The sequence below is a fragment of the Suncus etruscus genome, chromosome 1 (assembly GCF_024139225.1).
Source record: "Suncus etruscus isolate mSunEtr1 chromosome 1, mSunEtr1.pri.cur, whole genome shotgun sequence".
NCBI lineage: Eukaryota > Metazoa > Chordata > Mammalia > Eulipotyphla > Soricidae > Suncus > Suncus etruscus.
Window position 1 is genome coordinate 110653518 of NC_064848.1, and position 12288 is coordinate 110665805.

The 12288-nt window shown below is 35.8% G+C and overlaps 1 protein-coding gene across 2 annotated transcripts in view; it reads left to right on the plus strand.

Annotated features, from left to right (window-relative positions):
* MAGI2 (membrane associated guanylate kinase, WW and PDZ domain containing 2) overlaps positions 1-12288 on the plus strand; it is a 1487205-nt gene that overhangs the window by 1229392 nt on the left and 245525 nt on the right. The gene's annotated exons all lie outside the window — the stretch shown is intronic.

Consider the following 12288-nt stretch of genomic DNA (forward strand, 5'->3'; position numbering starts at 1 on the left):
TTTCTGATTACCCTTTGAATCTCTGTCATATCAGTAGTGATCTCTCCTTTTTCATTCCTGATACGAGTTATCAAGTTTCTCTCTCTCTCTTTCTTTGTTAGGTTTGCCAGTGGTCTATCAATCTTGTTTATTTTTTCAAAGAACCAACTTCTGCTTTCGTTGATCTTTCGGATTGTTTTTTGAGTTTCCACTTCGTTGATTTCTGCTCTCAGCTTTGTTATTTCCTTCTGTCTTCCTATTCTTGGGTCCTTTTGTTGAGCATTTTCTAGTTCTATTAGCTGTGTCATTAAGCTACTCAGGTAAGCTCCTTCTTCCTTCCTGATGTGTGCTTGCAAAGCTATAAATTTTCCTCTCAGTACTGCTTTTGCTGTGTCCCATAAGTTCTGAGAGTTTGTGTCTTGATTGTCATTTGTTTCCAGGAACCTTTTTATTTCCTCCTTGATTTCATCTCGGACCCACTGGTTATTGAGCATGAGGCTGTTTAACTTCCAGGTGTTAAAGTGTTTCTTCTGAGTCCCTTTGGAGTTCACAAATAATTTCAGAGCCTTGTGGTCAGCGAAGGTAGTCTGCAAAATTTCTATCCTCTTGATCTTATGGAGGTATGTTTTATGTGCCAGCATGTAGTCTATCCTGGAGAATTCCCATGTACATTAGAGAAGAATGTGTATCCAGGTTTCTGGGGATGGAGTGTCCTATATATATCCACTAGGCCTCTTTCTTCCATTTCTCTCCTCAGGTCTAGTATATTCTTGTTGGGTTTCAGTCTGGTTGACCTGTCCAGTGTTGACAAAGCCGTGTTAAGGTCCCCCACAATTATTGTGTTGTTGTTGATATTATTTTTCAGATTTGTCAACAGTTGTATTAAATATTTTGCTGGCCCCTCATTCGGTGCATATATGTTTAGGAGAGTGAATTCTTCCTGCTCTACGTACCCCTTGATTAATATAAAATGTCTGTCTTTGTCCCTTACAACCTTCCTGAGTATAAAGTTTGCATTATCTGATATTAGTATGGCCACTCCAGCTTTTTTATGGGTGTTGTTTGCTTGGATAACTTTTCTCCAGCCTTTTATTTTGAGTCTATGTTTGTTCTGACTATTCAGGTGCGTTTCTTGTAGGCAGCAGAAGGTTGGATTGAGTTTTTTGATCCATTTAGCCACTCTGTGTCTCTTAACTGGTGCATTTAGTCCATTGACGTTGAGAGAAAGAATTGTCCTGGGATTTAACGCCATCTTTATTTCAAAATTTGGTGTGTCTTTTGGGTAGTCTTGTCTTAGATTAGGTCTTTCAGTTTTTCTCTTAAGACTGGTTTTGTGTCTGTGAAGTTTCTGAGCTGTTTTTTGTCTGTGAAACCATGTATTCTTCCATCAAACCGGAAAGTGAGTTTTGCTGGGTATAGTATTCTGGGTGAAGCATTCATTTCATTCAGTCTTGTCACAATATCCCACCACTGCTTTCTGGCATTGAGCGTTTCTGATGACAGGTCTGCTGTAAATCTCAGGGAAGCTTGCTTGAACATGATTTCCCCTTTTGATCTTGCTGTTTTCAGAATTCTGTCTCTATCTGTGGGATTTGTCATTGTGACTAGGATGTGTCTTGGGGTGGTTTTTCTGGGGTCTCTTTTGGTTGGTACTCTTCGGGCATGCAGGATTTGATCACATATATTCTTTAGCTCTGGAAGTTTCTCTTTAATGATGTTCTTGACCATTGATTCTTCCTGGAAATTTTCTTCCTGGGTCTCTGGGACTCCAATGATTCTTAAGTTGTTTCTGTTGATCTTATCATAGACTTCTATTTTCGTCTGTTCCCATTCTTTGACTAATTTTTCCATTGTCTGCTCATTTGCTTTAAGTTTTTTGTCCAATCTCTCCTGCTGTATGGAATTGTTATGTATCTCATCTTCCACAGCATCAAGTCTATTCTCAGCTTCTGATACCCTGTCCCAGAGCTTATCCATTTTGTCATTCACTTCGTTTACTGACTTTTTCAGTCCTGTTAGTTGACATGTTATTTCAGTTTGGAGTTTTGTCATTTCTGCCTTCATATTTTCTTGGTTCTTATTAGTGTTCTGTTCAACTCGATCCATGGTTTCTTGGAGTCTGTTGAGCACCTTCCATATTGCTAGTCTAAAGTCCTTATCTGAGAGGTTGATTAGTTGTTCAGTCATTATCTGGTCCTCAGAATTGTCATCTTCATTCTCTATGTCTGATGCTGGCCTGCGTTGTTTCCCCATTGTCACACTTGTATTGTGGGTTTTTCTACGTGTTGTAGTGGTATTCATTGTCTATATGATGTAGGCAGCACACTCCTCTGGCTCCTCCCTTTCTGGATGGGCTGACTTGCCTCTAAGGGAGGGGAGTCCTCCGTGGATGAGGCCTCACACTGGGTCAAATCTTAGGCCCGAGCATGCAACAGAGAAGACAGTCCAGAGAGAAATGTTTGCTTCTGTGATATAGCGCCGTTCTTAGTGTGATTTTTCCTTCTTGTTGCAATGGAGTTCTTTCCTTAGAAAGAGTGCACGGCCGCGTAGCGAAGCGGAGCGGCCGTGCTCCTCTGAGCCTCTTTTTGCCCCACTCGCAAGAGTTTCACGCAAGAGGACAGTAGACAGACATAGACAGGTCACACTCACAGTCTTTCACAGCTGAGCCCCACTGGGCCGGTGTACTTTCGCGGATTTTCCCCGCCTGGTGTCACACACAGGGAGCCAGCTTTTGCAAAGGTTAGCCGGTTTTTATGCTCTGAAGTCCCTCCCTGAAAATGGCGTCTGGGCGAGCGAGGTTTCTGGAGGCTCTTTTTGCCCCACTCGCAAGAGTTTCACGCAAGAGGACAGTAGACAGACATAGACAGGTCACACTCACAGTCTTTCACAGCTGAGCCCCACTGGGCCGGTGTACTTTCGCGGATTTTCCCCGCCTGGTGTCACACACAGGGAGCCAGCTTTTGCAAAGGTTAGCCGGTTTTTAACTATTTTGAAATTTACATGCTGAATCACAATATACATTTCTTTTACTTAGAAAAAAAAAGTAAAAAATGTCCTGCTGTTATATAGTGGAACTGCTATGTTAGGAAAGAGAAAATAATCCTTATAAAAATGGGTTCATTAAAGTTCAATATTGTAAATATACTTTCTGCTCTATTTTTTAAGAACTGAAAGTATACTTGATATTCTTTTTAGTAACTTCCAAATCTGCATATAGCATAAGCATAAATATAAAAATTTTGATAACTAAAATCTATGTTGTCATTATATATTAGTTTGTGGTTATTTTATAATCTCTAACATCTTCATATATCTATTTATTTTAACTTCCTAGATATATATGATTTTGTATCTTTCCCATTCTGATTATTGTCAATCTATTTTAATTAGGTTATAGTTTCACTAGGTGGAGGTGGTGGTGGAGTCTATGTTTTGTGCAACAACTGTACATTATTGGCATTTAATCACCCATAGTCTCCTGTTCTAGCCAAGTAGGTATAATCACATATCTTCTGAAACTCACTAGAGTGAATATTTGCCTTCAAAGAGAAGAAGGCAGGAGGACAAATGAAAATTCTCATTCAACGATATTCATTTTATGCAATTATAACAGCTAGCAAAGTCATTGGCTTATAGAATAGAAAATCACCCTGCGTAGATATAAAACACAAAATCAATGTACAGTAGTGTTAATATATAGTGCTATTTAATTCCAAAGAACTGAAATGTTTTAGAAACACAAGAAAAAAAGTTCAAAACTAAAAAAATATGTTATGATATTTGAGATAATATGAAAGCAAAATTCCATTAATGGGATTTTTATGGGTATCTCAAAACCAATCAAGGAAATCTAACTCGGTGTTCCTAGGAAAATCATGGAAGCAAGAGTATGGCAAGTATTTGGCTTATAAATTAAAAGGAGAAAATATAAGGTGAGTCCAAGTTTCTAAATTTCTCAATTCTAGGACCAGAACTTCTGATTGCTCATTTGTTCTCCCAGAGACTTTGCAAAACCTTCAGGGGGGTAGCAGTATTTACTCTCTCCAGTGTTAGAATTTGAACACTACTTAAATTTTCAATAAGAAGATTTTCATATTTTCTTTTTAGTTGATCCCTCTTGGTTTGAAACCAATTTTACTATGCTTCTTAGGAATTATTTGATTTAATTGATGAAATCTTCTAAAGCAAAGAGAGAGGTGAAATGCATTATTTACAGCACATTGACAGGTGAATTTTGTAAGATCATATTGATATTAATAATAGAAAATTGAACTCACTTCAGCAGCACATATACTGAAGTTGGACAATTCAGAGATTACCATGGTGCTGGTGCAAGTATCACATGCAATTTGTGATTCATACCATATTTAAAAATGATAGAAAAAATAGCAACACTATTTTATGATATGAATACAAAGAAAGATAGACAGAGTTTCTTGAGAGCTAGGTAAAGCATTCTTTCTGAGAACATTATTAACCTTACTTGGAGTTCATGTAAAAATAAAGTAAGATCTCATAACATAAAGAGCTTCTATAATCTCATTCAGCATGAAGGGGAAGAAAGGGCAGGAGCTTACTGCATCTGTTCAATAATAAAATACATTATAGAGGATGAATTGATATGTTTATACATTCATTTTCATAACAGAGATGGATGACTGAGGAACTACTCAGTAAACATTCTGAAACACATTTGTAACCAAACCCAAACACTCCTGATGCAAAATAATAATAATCTAATTATAGAAACAGCAAATCTTTCATCAAAGAAAAGCTTATTGTTATTGTTTTTGATTTTGGATTTTGGGTCACATCTAACTGTTCTGAAAAATTGCTCCTGGCTATATGCTTAGGCATAACTCTGGCAATTCTCAGAGAACCAGGTCCTAGAGATTGAGCTAGAATTGTCCACATTCCAGGCAAAAAAAACATACCCCTGGACTATGGGACTGCAGTAATAGTTGAAAAATAAGATCTTGCCTTCAATGGGCCAATCCCAGTGTAATTCTGCAAAGAAAAATTTTATTTTGGACTGATCTATTAAAAGCATAGGGAACTGAAACAGATAAAATCAGTGACAGAGTGGAAGTAAAAAGAAAAAGGAAAGAGAATCATAACATCTTCTAATAAATGAAGAATATGTTTGTATGCCTGAAAAATAATTCTAAATATAAAACAAAAGAATTGCAAATAAAAGTGGAGAAGATGAAGAGCAAAAAAAGTTGTACTTTTGAAGACTTAATTTTCAGTATTTCAGAATATATTAATTCTTTTTCAACAGTTTATAATGGTGAATATAATAGAGTCTGAGCAAATTGGCTAAGAATGATACTATGTTGTACGATGAGTTTCTGGCATAATGTCCAGTTTTCTTTCCTATAATTACTGACATGTGAATGTGAGAAAGGAGCTATGAGATTCAGTTGTGTTGAATGGAATAGTAATAATACCCCTAATCAAAGTTAGAAATTCTCCAAGGAAGAACCCAGAATGAATAGCTTGGCTAAATTCCTTAGACAGAAGTACTTGTAAGAAATAAAAGGAATGGAAAGGTCTATGAACTTTATCATCAACTATCATTTCTGGACAAATGGAAGAATGTGAAGCAGTGCCAAGTGTATTCCTGTAAATGTCTTTCCTTTAGGGCATGAGTTTCCCTCTCTAAAACATAGGTGTCCTGAGCCCACAGGACTCCTACTAAATGTCTCCTACTTAACACTTTGTCACATGATTTAATGATTTCACAGAGATGTATAAAATCAAAATGCAAATAGTTCATTTCATCAGGAAGAGATCACAAAGTGGTAACCAGAATAGTTGATTTCAAGTAACTTGAAATACCTTTGAAAACCTTTCTTGAGTCAGCAAACAGGATAAAATCTATACTTGATAGAGGTAACCCCAATAACTGACTGAAACGTAGTGCCCTATACTTTAACAGAAACCACCACAAGTTAGTTGAATACAGTATAATAGAATAAAAGCATAACCACCATCAAAATAGTCAAATAAGTTTATGATAATGTGTTTATATAACTACCCAGACCCTCAAGAAGAAAAAAAGAAAAAAGAAATCTATCATAAAGTGCTTACTTATCCTGGACTTTCTGTACAATTAATTGAGAAATTAATAAAGAGTGATGATAACAGTTTTTTTTTTAAGCAAAAGCAATGGCCAGCCCAGGATTGATTTTCTGACACTCCATATACTCCCCTGAGCACCCCTAGGAGTAATTTTGAGTAATTTTAACCCCAGAATACCACTGGGTATGTCCAAAATAATAAAAGTCATCTCAGAGGTTAGGAGACCTTATGTGGTCATGCCCTCTTGTTAACACCGATAAACTGTTTCTAGAGGAGCCACTTCTAAGCTCTCTGAGTTATGAATCATTGCTGTCTAGGACTAGTTGTAAGCAATGTGTATTATAAAAGGCATTTGTCTCCATATTCGATCTTTATTTCTGCACCTCCTCCTTTCTTGAACATACTAATTTCTCAGCAAATTCCTATTCAACAGATCTCACTTTTCACCAGCATATGATTAAATAGCACTGCTATTTTCAAGATATTTCTTCTTTGATAGGTGAATGTCAATGATAAGTTATGAACTATTTTTACAATAAATGAAAATGTCTTCCTAATTCCATAACATACAACTTTTTTATTTTCCTCTTCTAAAGAGCTGAAAAACATTATTTTAATGCCCTTAAAAGTCATAAAAAGGTATTAGAAGACATTAGTAAATACTTAATCTACATCATATTTTATTAGCCTGTCATGAATTTCAGAAGTGTTTGATCCACTTTTTTGAAGAATGTCATGGGTATCTTTAGAGGAATCGCATTAAATCTGTATAATGCTTTGGGGAGTATTGCCATTTTAATAATGTTAATCCTCCCAATTCATGAGCAGGGTATGTGTTTCCATTTCCACGTGTCCTCTCTTATTTCTTGGAGCAGGGTTCAGTGGTCCTCAAACTATGGCCCACAGGCCACATATTGTATTTGTATCTGTTTTGTTTCTTCATTGCAAAATAAGATATATGCAGTGTGCATAAGAATTCGTTCATAAGTTTTGTTTTTACTATAGTCAGACCCTCCAATGGTCTGAGGGACAATGAACTGGCCCCCTGTTTAAAAAGTTTGAGGACCCCTAGCTCCTTTGTTTCTTTAGTCAAGTTGACTCCAAGATATTTGAGTTTGTGTGGCACTAATGTGAATGAGGTTTTTTTAATGTCCATTTTTCTCTATCATTATTGGTGTATAGAAAGGCCATTGATTTATGTGTGTTAATTTTGAAGCCTGCCATATTGCTATATGAATCTATTGTTTCTAGAAGCTTTTTGGTAGCGTCTTTAAGGTTTTCTAAGTAGAGTATATGTCATCTGCAAACAGTGAGAGCTTGACTTCTTCCATTCCTATCTGGATTCCCTTGATATCTTTTTCTTGCCTAATTGCTACAGCAAGTACTTCCAGGACTACATTGAATAGGAGTGGTGAGAGAGGAAAGCCTTTTTTGGTTTAGAGAAAAGGCTTTTAGCTTTTCTCCATTGAGAATAATATTTGCCATTGGCTTGTGGTAGATGGCCTTAACTATATGAGAAAGGTTCCTTTCATTCCCATTTACTGAGAGTTTTTATCAAGAATGGGTGTTGGACTTTATCAAATGCTTTTTCTGCATTTTCATTGATATGATCATGTGATTTTTATTTTTCTTGTTGTTGATGTTGTGTATTATGTTGATAGATTTACGGATGTTAAACCATCCTTGCACTCCTGGATGAAACCTACTTGATCATAGTGAATGATCTTCTTGATGAGGCATTGGATCCTATTTTCCATTTTGTTGAGCATTTTTGCATCTATGTTCATCAGGGATATTGCTCTATAATTTCCTTTTTGGCAACATCTCTGTCTGGTTTTGGTATCAAGGTGATGTTGGCTTCATAAAAGCTATTTGGAAGTTTACCCATTTTTTCAATTTCATGAAAGAGCCTGGCCAGAATTGGTAGTAGTTCCTCTTGAAAGGTTTGAAACAATTCTTAGTGAATCCATCTGGGTCTGGGCTTTTATTTTTGGTCAGACATTTGATTACCATTTTACTTTCCTCAATGGTGATGGGGGTGTTTAAATATGCTACATCCTCCTTTTTCAACTGTGAAATGTTTTGAGTCCACGAATTTATCTATTTCTCCTAGGTTTTCATGTTTGGTGGCATAGAGTTTCTCAAAATTGTCTCTGATTACCCTTTGAATCTCTGCAATATCTGTAGTGATCTCCCCCTTTTCATTTCTGATATGGGTTATTAAGTTTCTCTCTTTTTCTTTCTTTTGAGTTTTTAAAATGGTCTATCAATCTTGTTTATTTTTTCAAAGAACCAACTTCTGCTTTATTTAATCTTTGGATTGATTTTTGGGTTTCCACTTCATTGACTTATGCTCTAAGTTCTGTTATTTCCTTCTGTCTTCCTAATTTTGGTTCCTTTTGTTGATCATTTTCTAATTTTATAAGCTGCGTCACTATGCTATTCAGGTATGCCCTTTCTTCCTTCTTGTGTGTGCTTGCAAAGCTATAAATTTTCCTCTCAGTACTGCTTTTGCTGTGTCCCATAGACTCTGATAGTTTGTGTCTTCATTTTCATTTGTTTCCAGGAAAGTTTTGATTTCCTCTTTGATTTCACCTGGGACCCACCAGTTGTTCAGTAACAGACTGTTTAATTTCCAGATGTTAAAGTTCTTCTGTGTCCCTTTGTAGGGGCACATATAATTACAGACCCTTGTGATCAGCAAATGTAGCTTGCAAAATTTCTATCCTCTTGATTTTATGGAGGTATGTTTTATGCCAGCACTTCTGGAGCCCCTAGAAGAGAGATTTTGCTGAGTCCTTCTCGGCCCTCTCAGTAGAGTTTTAGGAGACAGAAGAGTAGAGAAACAGGCAAAGGTGACAGCTCCCCTCAATCTCTCCCAGTTGATAATCTCACAGCAGGGGTAGATTCCTCCTGCCTGCCTTCACAGACAAAGGCTCTGCCTTTCTGCTGGGGCACCACCGATAGTCACTTTTCACTAACTTAGTCCTTCTTGGTTTTTCAGCTTGGACACCTCTAGGAGAGCAATTTTGCTGGGCCCTTCTTGGCCCTCTTAGGAGAGGTTCAGGAGACAGAAGAGTAGAGAAACATGCAAAGGCGACAGGCCCTCTCAGTCTCTCCCAGTTGGTAATTTCACAGCAGGGAGTGTTTAGAGTTTTGAATTGACAACTGACTAAATATAATTTGAATTGTTATGTATTAAGCTTTTCTTTTTGTTTGCTTAGGAGACCCAAGGACCACCTAACTGTCCTTAGCCCAGTTGTGTATGGGATAATGGTTCTGTGCTTGGGCCTAATGATGCAGTGCTGAGGGCCACAAGGGCCATATCTAGTACTGAGTACTACCTAGCAGTGCTGAGGTTGGAAGTGGAACATGCAGTTACAGGGAAGAACTCAGAGCTTTTGTGCTTCAGACCTTTGGGATATCTCCACAATTTATTATTATTCATCAGCCCTTTTCTGCCCAGAATATAGCCATGTCATTTGTTCTTCATGACTGAAGTTTATGAGGTGTCACTAAAATTTATAATTTATCTAAGTTTATTGCAATTTAAACGTTTCAACTACCTAAAATGTTTGAGCTTAAAGCTAACTTTTTAGAATCATTAAATTTTATTATTTACCTTAGTCTCTCTATAGCCAGATAAATTGCTTCTGTTTTTTTTTTATTTAAGAATGAAAGTGATATTTAAAGTAAAGCTTACAGCTTTTTATTTGTATGGAATTTTCTTCTACAGCTTTCTTTTCAAATAACTTATTTTGACTTCCAAAATATAAATTTTTTAGTATAATACTGTTTGGACAAATGGGACTCCACTATTCTTTTAATAAGTTAAAATTTTTCCAAGATTTTGAATCCTAAGGAAAAAGAATTTAAATTTTATTTTCCCAGTCTTTGGGCACTTTTGAAGGCAATGCACTCCTATTGATGTGGAGTTATGACAAGAAAAAAATATATTGTGTAGCCTCATCGTTATTTGATTTTGGACATTAAGAGTTTTTATACTCTAGAGTAAATTCCAGTTTTAAAAGCTCCAATTGTTTCTTTTGCTTCATTATCAATCTCCTTTTTTTACAGACCAATAGCATAAAAAATTATTTATGTTTACTAGTCTACTCATTGCATCTACACCTCCTCCATAATTTTCCTCTGAAGATTCCATTCTTCCCAAACTTCTGATCAGTTCAGCAAAATTTTATTTTAGCAATATTTAGCAAGATTTTATTTTAATTCAATGTTCTGAACTCTCCAAATTATTTACCATCATACACCACATCCAACTCCTGACACTTTGTCTCATTTTATGATATTGCTCAGCTTAGTTTTATCTCTGAACTTTCTATCCCACTGCCCCTGGGACTTTTCCCTCATTTAGTTTCTGTTTTTCTTTCTCCATTTTATTTTCTAGAATAATTTATTCATTTAATTCCAGCTTAGTTATTAGCTGTGTAATGTAAAGCATATTAGTCTGATTATTATCTATATCTTAGGTTTCTGATGAGCAAATGGGTAATGTTATTTGATGTGAAATTCACATGAGTTGAGTATAACCTCTTACACAATAATTATTTATTAATCACAATCATTTCTAACTATACCACACTTAAAACTGCATCTACATTTGATTGCCAGATTTTTTTTATCGCCATTAACTCAAACATCAATATATTCAAGACAAAAGTCAGTTTGGGGGTCATAATCTATTATCAAGATGACTTGACTGTTTTCATTTTTTTGTTTGTTTGTATTTTTGGTTTCATTGTTTTGGGGCCACACCAGTGATGTTCAGAGGTTACTTACTCCTGGCTTTGCACTTAGGGGTGACTGGGAGGCCATACAAGATGTCAGAAATAGAACCTGGACCGGCTGCATGCAAGGCAAAATCCCTACCTGCTACACTATGACACCATCCCCTCTCCTTTGAAATCACTCTTAATTCTACCACTGATATTAGAATTCTTCAAGAACTCAACATTACTTAATAAATCAATAGTTTTCATTCATAATCTTTACTTATCTAATCATTAATCTCATCAGATTTTCCTTCATGATTTATTGTGAATTCTGAGCTTTGTTATTTTTACAACTTTACCTTGGTGCAGATCATTGTCATTCTACACAGGAACAAGCTACTCAGATATCACTCTCTTTATTCCAATTAAATAAGAATTTATAGACATAACTCTTAATATATAACATACCACCCAGTGTTCTTATTCTCAAAAACAGGGAAAAATATTAACTGTATCAATAATTAATAAATAATTAAGAATGGAAGAGCTGATGTAATTTTTAACATACATGTCGAAATTCTAACTTTATAAAATGGATTTTTATATAATTAAAATATGATAAAAAAGAATTCTATCTGAGAATTATGAATAGTCTTCTCACAGGAAATTAATAAACAGGAAAGATCATGGTACTGCTCTTGAAAAATGCAAACCATTTTAAACAAAAAGGTTTATTGTTATGACTCCCACTACAACTATAATAATCACAATAATAATAGACATTTGTTATCTACATTACGTTTTACAAAGTGTTTTGACATAAACAATTTTATTTGCTCTTCACAATCGCTCTGTGACAGGATTAATATTAACCTAATTTACCAAAGAATAACCTGAGGTTAAGTAGCTTACCAGGTGTCTCACAGAAGCAAGGGAACCAGAACTCGCCTTCAGGTTCTTGACTCTGGGTCATTCATTGTACTATTCAACAGCAGAGTCATTTTAAAGCAGCTTACTACTTTTCTAAAATTGGATAATAGTACTTAGCACATAATATGCTCTTAATGAATGCTGGGTGAGTGAGGGAATTATAAAATAGATTAGCTAAAGCTGTTAACATAGATATATTGAAATAAGAGCAGATATATGAAGAAAACCTACAACTCCCTAAGTAATAAATGTCTAATTCAGTGAAATACTGCCTACAAAAGGGAGAGCATTGGCCTGAGGAATTTATAACCACATGAATCCCACAATATCTCAGATATTGTTGTGCACTTCAATGTGACCATCATAATAGAACATCTAAGATGGAAATTTGTTTGGAAGAAAACAGATTATGAAGTCTTTCCATCTATTCTATTTTCTTAATTTGATTGATTGGTTTTGGGGGCCCACACCCAGCAGCACTCAGGGGTTACTCCTGGCTCTGCTCTCAGAAATCTCCTCTGACAGGCTGTGGGATCATATGGGATGCCAGGAATAGAACCGT